Consider the following 17971-nt stretch of genomic DNA (forward strand, 5'->3'; position numbering starts at 1 on the left):
CCCCGTCGGCTGCGTGTCCGCCGTGACCGCCCGCCCGCCCGCGCGCAGCCCAGGAGCGGGGCTGGCGCTGCAGCGAGCGCCGCCCCCCGCCGGAGAGCGCGGGCGGCTGCGCTCCCCGCCCCCTCACACACACCCGGTAGTGCTGAACGGAGCGGGCCCGGCTGCCCGGCTGGCGGCTCCGGCAGCTCCCCCGGCTCTCGGGAGCGCCTCCCGAAGCGGCCCGCAGGGTAAGGCCGTTCCGCTGCGGAGGGTGAAGCAGGGGCTGCCCCCACGGCGGCGCCCCGAGGCTTCTGCTCGCACCCCAGAGGCCGCGACGGCCGGGGAGCAGCACGGCCCGGCCCACCCCCCGCCTCGCCTTTACCACCTACCGCTCTAATCCCCCTTCTTAGCCGTTTTGGTTGAAGTTGGGGAAAGCGGGGACTCTGTCACAGGTCCCATCGGCGCCACCAGAAACACTCACCTGGCCCAGATAGCAACATTTTTTTTCATCTCTGTAGCCACAAGTCCCTTTCACGTGCTTTTTATATTTCAACTTCACCAGCTTTTTCTTCTCTCTCATCCCTCCCCTACAGCCACAAACAGCGCTTCTACTTACAGAGAACCTCTGCGGAGGTGAGCTATCTACAGTAGTGACTCCACAGCCCCCTCCAAACAACCTGCACCCCCACAAAACCTCTCCAGGGTGAGGAATATCAGCCTTCTGGGTGACTGTCACCCCCTGCAGTGACACAGGACTGTTGCCTGTGCCCGTCAGACACAAACCTGCTCCCGTTGTCTCTGTAACTCCTGTCCAGGCCTTGGAAGAGCACGCCAGCCCTCCCCAGACTCAGCAGGGCCAGCTGCGGCAGCTTGGTTCAACCTCTACAGCACCTACACTGAGCAGAGCGGATCAGGCAAGTGATTTTGACTTGGTTTGGGTTCTCAAGGAGTAGAAGCAGCTAAAGAACAGCAACACTTAAAGAAGGAGACATGCTAAAAGGTCTTCTGTGCTGGAAAAAAAATGGTCTGTTTTCAAATTGTAATACTTAGACAGCAAAACATATCACTTTCACACACAAACCATACCATGTGTAAAGCTAGTCCACTGTTTCCTAGACAATGAGTCTTCTGAGATGACTGTACAGTCAACAAAATTAAATCCCAACCTCCATTCCAGGAAGAAAACAAAGTTGTTATTGCAGATAAATTTCATTTGAGAATTTAGTAATGCAAACAACCAGATAATGCCATCATGTTCTATTTGAGCAAAACAAACCAAAACAAAACTGTTGGCTTCCTTGACAAAATGGACATATCTTGCATAAGTGTTTCCAAGTCAGAGTGTTTTTCTATGTTATTTTTATTGCTAGGTTAAATCTGACAGTTGCACTTAGTAATCATTATGGAGTCAATGTGAGCTGTTCTGAAGTGTTACAATAATTTTTAAATTTTTTTTTCAATATCTCATGCAAACAACTCCAGACATACACTTGGACTTTCAGCAAAATTTTGCTCCAAAAATCCTCAGGTAAAAGAAGGGCAATTTTAAGGCCATAATTAAAGTTACATTTTAATGTTTACATCCCAACAGCAAAATGAAACCTCGATTATATATTATTCCAAGATGAAAAAATTATAATTAATTTTAATAAAATTTGGTACCTCTTACTTTTATTCCCACTGTACAATTTGGGATGATATTCTTAAATCTGATGCATAAAAATGAGGGATTGCAGAAATTACGTTAGACAACTAATGAATTAGGCAGTTTATATTGCAGAAAGGAATTGCATGTGGGGAAGCAGGCGTACAAAGCATTCTTTGTCAGAGTGAGCGCCTTACAGCTTCGGAAGCTGTGGTTTAGCATTTTGCTGAATGAGCTGGTAGGAAAGACCCACCCCTATTCCTCATTTCCTGGCCTTCCCATGGACAACCCAAGTCCCAGGAAGTGTGTGCAATGAAATACCCCTTACAGATCTGCAGAAGCCTGTTGTATGACACCCAGTCTGAGCCTCTGGAGAATCCTTTCTAGTATAAAGTAACACATACAGGTGTGCAGCATATATATAATATGCCATTACTGCAAACAAAAAGAAGGAAACAACTAAGCAGTAGATTTTTTTTCTTTTTTTCTTCAATAACTGTTGCAGTTCCTCATTAATCTCTGAGCTTCATGAACTTTCATTATATATGTTTGTCATTTTACTATTATAAAGGCAAAAAAGGCAAGAGATTAATAAAAGTGACTCTCGGTTTATAGCCTTTTTAACAATTTCTGTAAAGTTTACAGATTTTTTCAGTGATTACCCCCTGTAACTATGTCTTTTCAGCCCATAGGAATACTGACAGGGATGTTCCTAGTGATCATTGTAATAATACATTTTAATGTGCTTACTAGCTGTACATACTGATACTAGCATGGGTAATATTAAGTGATTAAGTGATGTCAAAGATTGCTGGGGCAGATAATTAAATAGTGGAGTTGTCTTCCACTCACCTCCAAAAAAAACCCTATAGATCAAAAAGAAAAAGGAGGTTAGACTTATTCCTGCCAAAAACCGTGTTATTACTGAGGTGGGGATGTTACACAGTAATAAACACGTCTGTTATAATCAGTTACTTTAAGAAGTTATCCTAAACAGCACATAGATTACTGCACGGGACCTGCACAGCCTGGAAGATTCTGAATTCATGCAGGTTGGATCTGGCTCCAAGATTCAAGTCAGGTTTTAGTCATCAACTCCTTGAAAGACTTTTGAAGCAGATAATGTTGTTTGTCTCTGGGTGATTAGCTACTGTCATTCTCCCACAGAACCGCTCAGCGGCACGTATTTGCATTCCAACTTTGCCGTAGCATTAGTGCTGCCTGCAAGCATAGCTGCGAGGAGGGAACACGTTGCATGTTCAAGTAGTCCATGAGTCGCAGAGCATGGAAAACCATCATGAAATCCCGGTTCAAAGCTGTAAACACCAAACCAGCTAAAAGGTGTGTCTCTGGAGCTTAGAAACTGCAAGTTTTGAGATGCTTTTGAACCTCTGTCTGGGTCGAAGATTAAGAAAGAAAAAAGTTCTCGTTTGTCCCAATCAGATTCAATGAGCTCTGCCTGCTTGCTTTCCTTGTAGCAAAATGAAGTCACAGGTGCCGTGTGGCTGGAGAAAAAAAGGGGTTAGGAAGATGCACTCATGCTCATGACACTAAAACCAAAATTGCCATTAAAAATCATAAAGGCCTGTCATACAGACAGAAGGGACAAGAAAATAGCCTGAGGAATCTCCGAAATTCTACAGAGCAGAAAATATCTACTGTTTCCAACTTCTCAAAAAGAACAACTTGCTTCTTGGGAAATTGTATAAAACTTTATTAAAAAATAGCATGACAGAAAAGATGAAAGTAGAGAAAATTGCCAAAGATGGGAGCATGTGCAGAGGACAGACTGCTCCAAGATGCATAACATGAAATAGGGCATATACTCAAGGGAGCATAAATCCAGAAGCCACCTTGAGTGAATTAAGCAGTTAGCCTTGGATTTGCAAAAGGAAACATTTAAAGAAGTGCCAAGAAGAAATTAACAACTATGTTTACCATAGGCTGCAATAAAGAAAGAAGGGAAAAGAACTGGGGGGAAAAGGAAAAGAAAAAAACCACCACAACAAAAAACAACAAAACCACAAAACACAACCAAAAAAAACCAAACAAAAAACCCCCCCACCAACATCACACAAAACCCAAACAACACCACGCACACAACACCAAAAAACACCCAAACAAAATAACCCAGCAATTAAACCTTCAAAAAAATTCTATAACAGTAGCTTCCATTATATTCTCTGTATGAGACGCAAAACCACCTCCATTCTCCAAGTAAATTCTTAAATGTAAAGGACACCATCAGTCACTCCATCCCTGCCCAGCTGTACCTCAGGAGGAATAGAGGCAAGATGCTTGTTCAAGTCCCTTGATCTGCAGTGGCAAGCTGTTCTTAGGTCCTTTCCCTCAACCAACAGCAGGCCACGGATTCTAAAAGCTCTACTGTCAGTAATCTTGTAGAAACATGTTCCTTTTGAAAACTCACATCCATGCATTATACACCAAATGCAAAAACCAGGCTATTTTCCTTTTCTGATTTTTCTCTCTGAAATGTTACCAGGCTTTCAGTCCAAGATGCTTTTAGTTGTATTTTCATCTTAATTCTTTTAAGGACACTTAAGGTAACATGAAGGAACTGTTAAAATTGAAGTAAGTTGTGGCATTGACTTTACTACCTGTTACATTCCTGTATTTATGTAAAAAGGCTTTAGCTGACAGGAGCTCCCTTTCCTCACCCACCCCTCCAGATCCCACATGCAGAATCCCTCCTGAAGACCAGCCAGCTGCAAACGACTCACTCTTGCCAGTTCCTACAGTTCTAGCATAGCGGGTTCTCATTTTTGCTCATTTTGTCTAGTATTTTAAAATCTTGGATGAGGGCCTAAATTTTTTTCCTGTTAAGTACTATGGGCCTCAGAGAAAATACGTCACAAGTGTGACCAAAAATTTCAATCTCTTTAAAGTTAACCTGAGGTTCCCTTTTCTGGCTACAATTTTCATAAAAGTATAAGGTAAGTAAGAATTTAGTACTAACTATAGAGGGACAATGCCTTGAGTCTCAGATTTGTGACTCTTTGTTTCAACAAAATACACATTTTGATGTGACTCTCAGTGTCACAGTCACCGTATATCTATATATAGGTATATCTCCCAACAGGACTAAAGCTGTTGTTCCTGATATTACAATACCATTTCTTACCATTATAAGTTTTTCCATATCAACACCTGTAACTATGAGCTGAATAATTCAGGTGTTTTGAGGTGTTTAGTTTCTCATTAAAACTAAACCAGAGACTTGGACAGAGACCACTTATTAAAGATAGATAAGGGATATACCACAATGCAGCCAGATGGTCAATGAGCGACACTTTTATTTGTTACTGTATGTAATGGGTTTCTGCCATACTGTGTGTGTCAATCAATAGGTGGCTTGAATAGAGCACAACAAAGCTGGGTTCTCATCTCAGTTACACGGGTGTTTTTCACCCATTAACACCACTGTCACCAATGTAAGTTTGAGCTCAGGGTTTACTTTTGCTTTTGGTTTGTCCAGGGCTCATGTGGGGTTTTTTTGAAAGAAAGGAGCTCTACACTTAATGCCAACTTCTTACTGAATCTTTAACCTCTGTGTCAGCTTGGTTATGAAATGTTTTATCTACAACACATTGATTTAAGTCAGTCATATCTACAGAATCATATTACTTCAGGCAATGATGACTGAAAGCTTGCACTTTGCACAATTTTTGTAAGCCCATACAGTTTGTGTGTGGAAGTGTAGTACAAAGATGAAGCCAACCTGTTTTCAGGCAGATGAGGTTCCTAATATTTCCTAGCTGTCACACTGTTTAGCAATTAGCCATTTAAAAAAAACAGAAAAAGAGTAGTAAAAACAGGGACTCTACTACGGTGAATTAATATCTAATATTTTTCTCTATTGGTAATGGCAAATTAAGCACTACACTGCACGGTCCTGATCATAAAGATCACATGCTGTGAGGTCAGTCATCAGATGAAGCTCCTATTTTCTTCAAATTCATTCAAGTTCATTTTGAGTCAACATTTACCAGCCTGACTGACTTGGGATTTGGTAAACTCTTATCAACATCCAGTCAATGTTTGTAGATCAAACTGCAAATACAACAAGAGAACAAAATAAATATTTATTGCTGGAAAGTGATGTTTTTCTAGTTGAAAAAGGAAGTAAATAGTTCCATGTAACAATGACAGCTGCCTTTGTGGGGGAATCTAGTTGTCCATGTGCTGAACTCTGGTGACTTCAAACAGCACTGTGCAAAGTGCAAAGATCTATTCCACTTCAGCTGACTGAAGAACTGGGGACAAACTAATCAGGTCCGATCCAAGGTCCACCGAGCATTTCTAGGAAGTAGGTATTGTACAATAAATACCATCACTGAAATTTGTTCAGGACCAAGGTCTATTAAAACACCCCCCTCATCTTCCCTCCTGCAATGTAGTGCCATTTACCACAGCATACAAACTCCTTGTCTTATGATGTCATATGCAGCTTTGCTTTCTCAAGACTATGTTTAACTTGGTTACTGAAAGAATGTAATGATGACGATGTCCATGCTGCAAGAAAGTTATGCAGTTTTTGCACAACAAGCTGAAGCCGCGTGAAGAAATAGTGCAACACTGGGAAATCTAAAAGAAGAAGTCACATTGTAATTCACATTTAAGCCATGCTCACCCACATCCTCTGCAGTCTCACTACCTGAGACTGAGACTAGTTTCATGCCTGAGAAACACTATTGCTGTCTCTGCTGACTGTAGTAAAGTACTGTTGTCTGTTGTTTACAGCAATTAATCATTTCTTTGGGTAAAGTTCAGTTAAAGCTACTGTTGGCATTGGTTAATCAGTAGTCATTAATTAAATTAGACAACACTATTAGTTAGGCATTAAAAGGTAGCCTGCTTTTTCTTTTATTTGTTTTTCCCTCTCCAGAGTTAAAGATGTAGGACGAAGCAGAATTCCAGAACACCTTTACACATCTTAGTTGCAGTTTCACATTAAGTTTATCATCCTAAGCCAGGGACAGTCCCAGGGTGAATCAAATGAGCAGAAGGGAGGAGGCTGCATTACAACTGCCACGTTACGTAACTGGCATCAACAAGAAGGCCCTTTCCTGTCCTCCCCACAGTAAATCCAAGCTAGGCCACTTCATCCTGGTTTGTACTAGCCAGCAGCAAACACTTAAGCATAGTCGCCATCAATCAAAGAGGAATTTTAATCTAGAGATTTGAGAGTAATGCTTTTATGTACTTCTTACTACAGACCCCCAAGACCAGTTTCCTTAAGTCTGTGCCACAGCACAAACATGTTTGTAAGGGACAAATACTCCGTAATTTCAATGCCATAGTCAAGCACTGCCCAAAAGCTCCATTGGCTGGCATGTCCAATGTGCTGGAAATTGCTCTTCCTAAAATACCACAGTTGTTTTTTGTTAGTGCTATTGATGCATTTCAACTTAATAAAATGTAATAAAAGCTGTTAGACCATTTTAAACTGTGGCTAAGAAAAGCAATCCTCAGGGCGTGGATGAACCCAGGCAGACCACGGGGGATTACATAGCTTGATTTGCTCAGCCTAACACTCATAACAAAAGGCAAAGGGAAACAAAAACGAAAGTTTCAAAATGATCAAGACATAACTAATGCTACTTTTGCTTAGATTTATTCATCTACTGTGTCTTTAGGAAAAAAATGGTTGAAGAACATAAAAACCCAACAGAAACTCTAAATGAAATAGACTCCCTTTACTACACAGAAGTGATACAAGGGGAAAGAAAAAACCCTTTCAAGCGTCTGCTAAAGTGTTCTCTCTTTTTCCTCGAATACGAATACTCTGCCCACAGTACTCCATAGTTCCAGTTTCACTGAGCTCCTTTGGACACACATACATTCTGTCCATCCCACTTAGCCTGTGCTCTGGTCAATCCAGCCTCCCAGTGCATTATGCCCACTGCCTCACGCCATCTCAAACTCAACAGTTTCGCTAAGGTCCCAGCTTTCACCTCTTGGCGCATTATAGCCCCAAGGATTAAAATAGAAGCCAGGGCCAAAAGAGGACAGAGCACGAGGCAGAAGAGCAGGATCTGGGCTGGGCATATATTTGAGTAGGACACAGCACCTGCAGCATATATACCCTGGGTCACTGACCAGGTTGTTCAGGTGGGGATGCGTCCCCAGCCTCCAGGAGAAAAAGTGGCAGTAAAATGGAACTGTGAGACTGATAAATGAGATGTCTGGTTATTGGTGTAACTCAGGTCTTTCTGCTTGCTTCCACTAATGTTGTCAAGACTGACAGAAAGCAGTGAAAGCCACAATAATTAGGTTTGAGGTGGAGGGGAAGGGGAAACAGGCTAATATATTGAGGTTCTTAAAAATTATCAAACAAGATGTGCCTTGTATTAATGCTGACTGGAAAAACGATACATCACAGTAAATTTAATATCATAGAACCATAACTGCTTATCACACGGAGCTGTGAGAACTCAGTACTGACTGAATTGAGGTCAAGATTTAATTGCATGTCTTTTAGATAAGATTTTTAAATGGCAGTATCTGTCTAAAAAGAAGACATTAATTCAAACATTTTAGGCCAAAGATCTACAGAGAAGCAGAAACTTCCAGTCAGAGCAAAAATATGAAAAAAATAAGTAAAAAGATATCTTGTTTTAAGATGTGTCTTGATTGCCAAACTTTAAGTATATGCTCCAGTAATATACTGGAGGAATAGCTGGAGCAACCCTAGTTATGACTTGGTCAAGGGAATCTGCAAGAGGACCTCCCATGCCCAGCTTAAATCTGTTTCTTTTCCTGAAGGCAGGGAGGAGAGGAAGCAGAGACTTGACATCTTCTAGTCCCACATCAGCTATTGCTGTCTCAAGCTGGGGTGGAGACCGGTAATTTGGAGTATTGCAAATTGTATTGCACATTCCACTCCCTGCAACACACACTCTTATTGTGGTAACTTCTGTCTGCAAGTAGAGGTAGTATAGGAGTTGTTACATACCTTAGATATTGATCATCTCTCCCTTAAGGATGGGGTACACCTTAAAAAACAAACAAACAAAAAACAACCCCCAAAAAACCACAAAATGACAACAGTCATTAGCTGAGGCCACAAAACATTCCCCAGGCTCCACTCTGATAGATGCCAAAGGCAGAAGACAGGACTGCAACCAAGCACAGGGCATGTGTGTCCCAATCGATAGCAGAAAGGCTCACATCCCAGGTGAGGAAACACACTTAGATCTCTGCTATTCATTATGCTGCCAACAGCTTTAACACTTGCTCTTGGCCACTAAATTTTCCCAGTGAAATGTGAGCAAGGACGAGAGCTGCCCTAACACAGCCTGGTCAGGCAGAGGCTGTTGCTCACCGTAAAGCTGCAAGGGTGATCCCTGCTGCTACCCACCACACATGCACATTATTTCTAGCTGCTCCTGCTCTTCCTTCTTTCTGACATAAATTCCTAAGTAACACAACTTTTGCAAAGATAACTTAAGGGAATGACAAAAAGAAACACTGGGTATATTTGGAAGTACTGGGTGCAAACACTGTTGTACAGGATGACCTGTTAGAAGCAATGGATTATGTCTTGAGGAGATGGATGAAAAGATGCAAATTAAAAGTTGGATGAAGACACAATTGCGGAGAAATCCACTTGTGAATTTGACAAACAAAGGAAACGGATTATAGGGAAACATGTTACTCAAGTGTTTACATAAGATTGCTCAAAGATACTACATAGTACACTCTGGAGAAACCTAAACCATTGCAGGAAGTCAGGAAGATTTGCAAATCACTACTCTACCAACACACCCAGAAGCACTCACTCTTTACCACGGGCCTTAAAAAACACCACTACTTGACTTTATGATCAAAACAAAAAGATAAAAACATTAACTTGCAATTTGAATTATGCAATTCTGTAGTCCAGAGATCAGCTGCTGCCAAAACCTCACACCATCTCTGGTCACTGGCAAATTAAATATCCTTTAAAAATTCAATGGATTAATATTCTGTTCCAATAGGAAAGTGTTGAGTGATACAGAAAAAAAGTATATATCTGCCATTTAAATTTAAACTCTGTATTTTTCAAATATTACCCCTGATTCTCAGTAGCATCTCTACTTAATTAACTGTCTCTTTTTAGGTCTCTGTGTCCTTTTCATCCATCATGTGCGCTATGTTGCTGGGATTTTACCAAGCCTCTAGCAGCTGATCTGGTTCACACTGAATTTCAGCTGAACAGTTACAAAAATCCTGCAGGGTCTCTACAAAGGTCAACATGATATACACAAACGTATATTAATTTATATGTTTTCATTATGCAAGAAAAACAATATGAATTACTGATTAAAAACAGTACATGTGAACCTAGGTATGCCAAAAACTACTTCTATCTAATCTGATGGTACTAGTCTGGGACTTCATTATGCAGGGAAACAAGAGCTGGTATACTCAGATTTTTTCAGTCCAGTCTACAGTTTCACATTCACAGCCATTTGCATGCAATCAGTTCTGGGCCAAGTCTACTCCTAAGTACATTTGTCATCTGCAAACAGTTCAATAGAGCTGCCTACACAAACGTAGAAATCAACTTTTGAATTTGTGATACAATGCTATTGGATTGGTCATTAAAAACCAACAAAACCCCAAAAATATCCTCACAAGAACAAACAAAAACACAACCAAAAAGCCCTAAGCACAGGAGCATGTAAATTTCAGCTGTTGCTACCAGCTAGATTTAAAAGTATGCTTACAAACAAGATTCTAGCTTTAGCAATGCGGAAGTATTTTAATAGTCGAACTTCCCTATGTCCCTTCAGTGAAGCTGTACCACCAAAGGACATAAGGACATTTGGGATCCTCTCTCCAGTATGCCTCCCTAACACAGCTAATGAATGCTCTTTGCAAGCCACATTACGCGTATTCTCTCGTGGGCCTGATATTTGCTTTGTATTTATTGAATTTATTGCTTCTAAGAGCTAAAGCGGAGAACTTCTTCTATAGTTGGGGGTTTTATTCCTCATTCTAAATTCTGTCAGACAGACTTGATCATCAAGTACACTTAAATTAGTCTTTAATCAGTAGTTTCATTACTCAACATATGCTATGGTGAGTGCATTTATTAAATGCACTGTTAAATCTCTTCCCCTCTCCCAGAAACTCAAGATCCTTTTCAAATTTTCTTTTAGAATTAATCTTTAATCTTTGCTATTACCGAAGTATAAGTTTGACCAGTTTCTCTTATCTTCCACCCCCCATTCAGAGTAGCAGTTGCTTATAAACCACAAATATTAATACTTTAAACACTTAACATCTTGAAGATAAGGTACAAAGTGGTCATGCATCTCCAACATACTTTAGTAAGTAGAATGCCTACTCAACTGTAGCTCCTTCTGCTCCTAGGTAGTCAAAATAATTAAAGAAACAATTTAAATAATGACAACATTAATCACAAGTAACATTCTTTGCAATGCGGGGATTCTTTGCCATTGCTTGGATAATACACGTAAATATTTCACTGTATGAGGTTGTATGTCCTGCCAGGCCTGTAAATGAAGTGGCCTGGAAGTTTTAATATTTTAGAGTGGCACAAATGAGTCATGGTCTCGACTGCCTCTGCTGAGCGTGAATTATGTACCTTGAATCACATACCTTGTTTTAACAGAAGTCCAATACAGAACTACTGCAGTGATCCTGTGTCCTGAGTTGACCCTACTACAGCATTAACAGGATTTGTCCTACAGTAAAGGAAACTTTTGCCTGCAGTCTGTTTAGCAATTTGATTCCTGTGAATCCACCTAGACTATCAAGTAACCAAATCACTGGTGAACAAGTTACGTCTCAGGCAGCACCATTGCAGATTGCTGCTCTCCTGCTGGATAAGGCCCTTTCCATCTCTGACCTTCTGTCATTTCAGCTGGCAATTTTTCATTACCAGCACCACAACCAGTACTAAGAACTGGTACAAACAGCTAAACTGCTATGGGTAACCCAGGCTCCATAGCTTCTTTGGAAAACTGGCCACAGTCTTTCCTTGTAGGTAAAGGACAAAGGGAGTTATGTTTTTATTCCTAGTGATCTCATTATTTCAAAACTCGAATATGTAACTTCATTAGTTGTAATCATTTCTACAAGCACAATCAGAGGGTGTTAAGTATTTTCCTTTTCCAAAAGGTGGAGATGAGGAAACAAAACACGTGATAATTACAGTGATATATTTTTAAATTGCTAACCGGCAATCAGCTTTTGTCAAGTTGCAAGGCTCACTCACACAAGTGCTCTCCACCTCCTGTCTGCACTTCCTTTTCTACAGGTTTGAGTAGAAGTCACTTGGCTTGTAAGACTTATTATTTCCTTTTCTGCTGCTCTTTTACTCTCTGGATGGTCAAATAGGTCAGGCACAGCCTAGTAAGACTAGGCATTTGAAGGCCAAATCAAAGCTAATTGGATTGTCTAGCAACATTGTCAGAAAGACAGATTTTATGGAATTTTATTTTAAAGCCACACTTCCTGGAGTCAAGTACTAAAAATAAAAATGAGGAATGAGATTATGTAAAACAGAATTTATGGCTATCATTATTGTGGAAAAGCAGCTGAAGGTAAAAGCTCCAAGAGATTAAAAGTGGTGCTTTTTAAAAACTATTTATTCAGATTGCACAGCAGAGTATTTGAGGTGGCCAATGCCAACTTCCCCCTGGCTGCCCTGGAGTCACTGGAAGCAGGCTGAGATGTGCAGCAGGAAGAGGGCGTCAGGCTCCCTGCAGCTTCTCAGATCAAAGGAGATGCAATCTCTGCCAGCGGAAGGTGAGAGGTCAGGCACACAGGAGGACTCATCCATCAGAAAAACGACAGGGCACACAAGGGAATTGTGGCTGACCTGACAGCAGATTATTAGCCCATAAATGCTGTTATTAGCCATGATGATAAGGGCAGTGCCCAGAAAGCACAAAGCCCAGGAGAAGCAGAAAGGCACACTTCAGGTGATGAGGTGGGCATCACAGAGGGCTCTGCCATCTGTCTCGTCACAGCAAGAGCTCGCTGTGTTTATACTACAGAACGGGCTTCACTGAAAACAAATTTTCAGTTACCTATCCCTCTTGGTAAGCTGTTTTCTGGTGAGGTAGCATTTACATATCTACATAAATATATGAGTCATCAACATTCCCATCTGCCAGTTAGTACACTCATAGCATTAAAGGACAGACCTGGACATGAGTACCTGGTCTGCATCGCTGTTTTTCTGTTCAGAAGAATTTTCCTAATTTAAAAAACAAAGCCACAGGGAGAAAGAGACTGATTCATCAGCATGGCATTTTTAAAAAGTTTTTCTCAAAAGTGTTATTGCCATGCATGTTCTGCACTGGTTTTGTTATCCTGCCAAGTTGAACTACTGTAGGTATGGCAACATACTGAACAGTCAGGGGTTGGGACCTCCTTTTGGCTATACAAAAAAAGACAAAAAATATCCCTTCACAAAACAACAGCATAATATTTTGTACTTCCATAGGATCAATGGATATCTAAAACTCTGAACAACAAAGCATAAGGAATTAGGGTTTTGGGTTTTGTTTAAATGGAAAAACAACACACAATAACTAGGTGCTTTTCTTAAGGTCAGGCTAAAATACCATCTTATGTTGTTTCACCTGTATCGCCCTGCTCTCACCCAAAGTAAAAATCAAAGTGTATTTTTGTTCTTAACCTAGTGTACACAAGCTAACAGAAATACACATCTCTCTAGTGGACCCATCACGCGGGTTGCACAACCCAGATGAACTCAGAATTCACCTGCTCACAATTCCTACCCAGCTCACAAAGGCTTTGTCCACACTAACACACAAACCCTTAACAACAGGTGAAACAAGGAAAGGTTCTGCATCTCTCCCACAGGACACAGAAGACTGTCAGGTCAATATTTCCCTCTGCCAGCATGAAAACGCACATCAATTCTTTACTGGTGACATATAGAGAGACAGAGGAAATAAACTATCAGAGTTTGTATACTGCAGGCAGGACCAGTTCACACTGCTTAGGAAAAAATATGTCGGAGTGATGACCTCACTCCATGAGTTACAACAATTACCATAATTAATTACAATAGCTTTTGTTCCTCCCTCCTAAAATGTGGGAAAAAAAACCCTTCTGAAGAGGGCAGACAACATTTTTTGTGAATTACTACAACTCCTGGAATTTCCTATCTGTCTGAGGTGGGTGACTAGCTCTGAGAGGCCTCCATTCATGTTGCTTTTCCACTTTACTCGGTGAACAATGATCTTGTTTGAACATTGTGATTTAGAATTTCTGCAACTATGTACACATGAAACTAGTGCCAGCGGGTTTAAGATTAAGTGGTAAAAGCCTGGCTTTAGCCAAAATTTCAAAGGGTTCATGGAGGAGTAACAGCAGCGTAACAGAAGAATAACGTGAAATCAGAACCTTGACAACCACAGGCTTTAGGATTTTGTTAAACAAGGCAAGTGAGACAGATGACATTGCTCACAACGGCTGGCTACTACCCACATGCATTGCTGGCAGGTGAGGAGATACTCAAGCACACTTACCCACTCCAGAGCAAAGCCTGACAACTCACGGCAGGCTTGGCCTCATCCACTGCTCCACAAGCACATTTCTTCCCTTCTGCTGCCTCGCTCGTGGGTGGCGACCCAAAGCAGGCAGGAAAGCCACAGAGCTGCCTGGTAACCACTGCAGCCATCGCTGCCCCCTTGAACTGGCCACGCAGAAATGCCACAGTTCAGAACAGATTGTTCCCTCGAAACTTGTGTTAAATACAATATATACCACAGATGTATGGTCTTTCAGCCCAACAGCTGATTATTATGTCTAGGATACACCACACATCTTCCCCAGCACCTTCCTTGTACTGCTTCTGTTGATCAAGTTGCTGCACAGTCAGACAAGACAAACCCGCTGATTCAGCTGAAAAAACACCCTAGCAAAAAGAAACTGTTTTAACTGGATGAACTTGTGATCTGATGCAAAGATGGAAGCAGGAATAAGCAGTAGAGAGCCCCTTTCAGCAACACCATGCACCTAGACTGTGTTAAACGAAGCATGAATCTGTACCCAGAAGATTCATCCATCATCTTTGGCGGAATCCACTCATCCACATACCATTCAGTTCATGTTTATCGCAGTCTCTTCTAGTTCAACTGCTACGCATTGTTTTTTTGCCCTGTAGTTAAAAGCTGTGTGTTAAGCATGGACAGCTATTAGTTTCAAATTAACTGCAATCCTAAATTTAATAAGTAAGCAGGGAAGTGATCTATAAGGCAGACTGCCAGCAAGTCACATGCTTTAACTGTTGAGCAAAGGTGTTTTAAATAAGCCAACCCCTACAAGTCTCTATCTTCTTTGGAGCTTTGTAATCACCACTGATACCCATTAAAAACATCCAAGCAGTTACTTTTACTAATCAGAGTTTTAAAGAACTTATTGAAAACCCCAAACTTGAATCTGAGGTAATGTGAATGTAACACTCCCTATCCACACACATACACACACAAAAAAATCCCCCCAACACACATGACGACTTTTAAGACCGTGAAGTAGCTATGGCCTAAGTTTTATTTCTGTGCAACAAAAAAGCTGCGGTATCTCCTGTCTCCTTGACTGCTCTACTGGGTCATTGGTTCAGCACTGACAAAAAGAAAAAATCAGCTTTTTACTACAGTTAAGTGTCCAGTATACCAAAGAGCTTAAGACACTGCCACAGGCTCTTTCTAGCCTGAGAGACTTTTCTCTCAAAATTCACCAAGGTCTCTTCTTACCTTGTCTAAGATCCTTGGATCAGGAGGCTGAGGTTAATTGGAAACCCCATTAACATACAGCCAAGCTGTCCTTAATTTTGATAGCATTGCTTTGAGGTGGGCAAATAAGTAGTATATAAAGACTTTATCCTAAAATCAAATGAGCACACCAAGAAGGTAATTCCTATTTCTGAGCACTATGCTGACAATCAGCAGAATAAAGCAACTTTTTGAAGTGTGCAGAACAACTGGGATGATTGCTCACTGAAATAACATGTAACCCGTGATTTCAACAGCGAGTTTGAGCAGTTGCTCTTTCTCAGAGAGATGTCCCTTGAAGTACAAAGAACCCAAGAGCTATCTAAGGTCACCACTAAGAGTTGCTTCCCAGTAATGCAAAACAGCACCTGGCTTAAAAATTCACATGAGGAGAAGGTAACTGCAACACTGCATAATATATCTTGTAAGATAAGCAATGTAACACTTGGTTTTCCCTTGCTTTCAAGAAGTGTTTTTGTCTCTGTCACTCTCTCTGCTTTGGAGATTAATAGGCCAAGGTTAAGACTCCTTTGGCTTAGCATCTAAGGTTGTGTCCTTGGAGGCACCTATGTGGGTGAAGCGAGAGCAGCTCCAATAGTGCTGGACTTGGGGTTACAGCAGTCAGGCAGGGGGAACGACCAGTTCTTGGGCCCTGCTCAACCCACAACTGCTTTGTGAGCTGGCTGGGCTCCTAAGCACCACCCTCCACCCCCTTTATTTCCATCCCCCCTTTTACTTTGGTCAATGCATATATCCAACTATACCTGCCATAAAAATGAACAGATTGTTTGGAGAAGATGCCACTAAGAATTAAAAGGGTACATGTGTAAATATGTAAATGTGCTGACCAAGGAGACAGCAAAGCACTGTAGGCCAGCAGAAAGATGACAGACAGAAAAGAAATATAGCTACTTTGAAGGCAAGAATGTTTTCAGTACTGTCATACAAGATCTCTCTATATATATGCACACACACACATTGAACACTCAAAAGATATTCTAGGAATGCAATAGAATTCATTCAAATCCTGTCAATTCCTTCAATAAGTGTTGCGGGATTTTTTTAACTGAAGTTGTGACATCACTAAAGAAAATAATTTAAGACGTTTAGGCATATGTCTAAAGGACCACTGAACTTGCTTCTAGACCTGTCTAATTCCTGTAAAGTTTCACAGGATTTATCAAAGATACACCTATATCCACTATCAAATAGAAACACCCTATCTAAATTAAGGCATTTCAGTCCTCAGGTAAAATGAGTGCATATCCAAGGAAACAAAAATGCGAAGAAAGGGATGTCAGATGCCATGAATACCCACAATGACTGCAACTTTAGAAAATCTCTTATGAAACACACTTAAATGACCTCAGCAGGAGACCATACTCTAAATTCCAGAGGAAGGCAGAATTTGACAGGGGAAGTTCCTTCCCTACCCCGTGGTGAGTTCCACATTGCCTTATGCAAGAGGTCAGCCAGGAATCTAGAAATGACACTTTCTGGTATGGCTGAGCACAAGTTCACAAGAATGGGAGCAGTAAATAGTTCTCAGAGTAACTGGCTACATCACCCACAGAGAAGTCAGGTTAAATTCTCGTCCCTAAGCACCAATTACTGTTGCCTTAGTGCAGAACTGCATTATTAATACTTTCAGTCACCTTAATTTGATCATCTCCACCCTTCCCCAGCCCAAGAATTTATCAGAGCTAGATGAAAGCATATCTTAATCATTAAGACTAGATAATGATATAGCTGCCTGCATCAGCCTTTTTGTTGTTTGAATTCTTAGCAGCAGCCTCAAGACCAGTGTCTAGCCACTGAGTATGATCTTTCTTTTGCCAGTAAGTGAAGAAAGATCTGAATTGTCTTCCGTTATCAGTGTGCAGCTATGCACAGTGATCAATTTAATGCTTTATTGAGAAAGAATATGGAGATTTAACTTGAGGGCATATTATAGTAGTACCTTCTAGGCTCTTGCATATCTTCAAGTAGGGGCACCAGAAACAGAACGCAGGATTCAAGATAACCTCCCTGCTTCTATTAATAGTCAAGGATCGCATTCGCTGCTGATAGCTCCAACAGCAGCTTTCTGCACATTGCTGTAGCTGTAACACTCTTCCTTATTTCTCTTTGGGTATTTTGAGCCATTGATTTCTATGAGAATCTTCACTCCCTATTGCCAAGGGTATTTCACAGTGTATTAGGAATAAAAATACACAATGTTTGAAAACAGATGAAACAAGCACTGGAAGAATGACCTGCCTACAAAACCCACATAAAATAAAACACTGTGCTTACCTAAAAGGACAATTTAGTAACAGGTCCAGGGTCTTTCCTGATCACTGCACACATACAGCTAACCTGCAAATGAGCCAGCATGAGAAATCCTTCAGAATTTGTTAGAAATTCAGATACTTGCACAGCAAGCCACTTTCCTACACAAACTAATTCCAATAAATACTGCTTGCCATTTGCCAGAAGACATTTACCCCCACCCCGCAATCTCCCATACCTGACATTCGTATTTTCAGACTTCAGTTATTATTTGTCCGGCTCCAAAACAGAC

General features: G+C 41.1%; 1 long non-coding RNA gene across 1 annotated transcript; it reads left to right on the forward strand.

The window, feature by feature from the left end:
- Positions 1-87: 87 nt before the first annotated feature.
- LOC135579123 (uncharacterized) lies at positions 88-3972 on the forward strand. The gene is made up of 2 exons (XR_010471609.1): positions 88-227; positions 573-3972. It is a non-coding gene; the product is annotated as an uncharacterized LOC135579123 (long non-coding RNA).
- Positions 3973-17971: the final 13999 nt, after the last annotated feature.

This window comes from Columba livia, chromosome 3, assembly GCF_036013475.1.
Source record: "Columba livia isolate bColLiv1 breed racing homer chromosome 3, bColLiv1.pat.W.v2, whole genome shotgun sequence".
NCBI lineage: Eukaryota > Metazoa > Chordata > Aves > Columbiformes > Columbidae > Columba > Columba livia.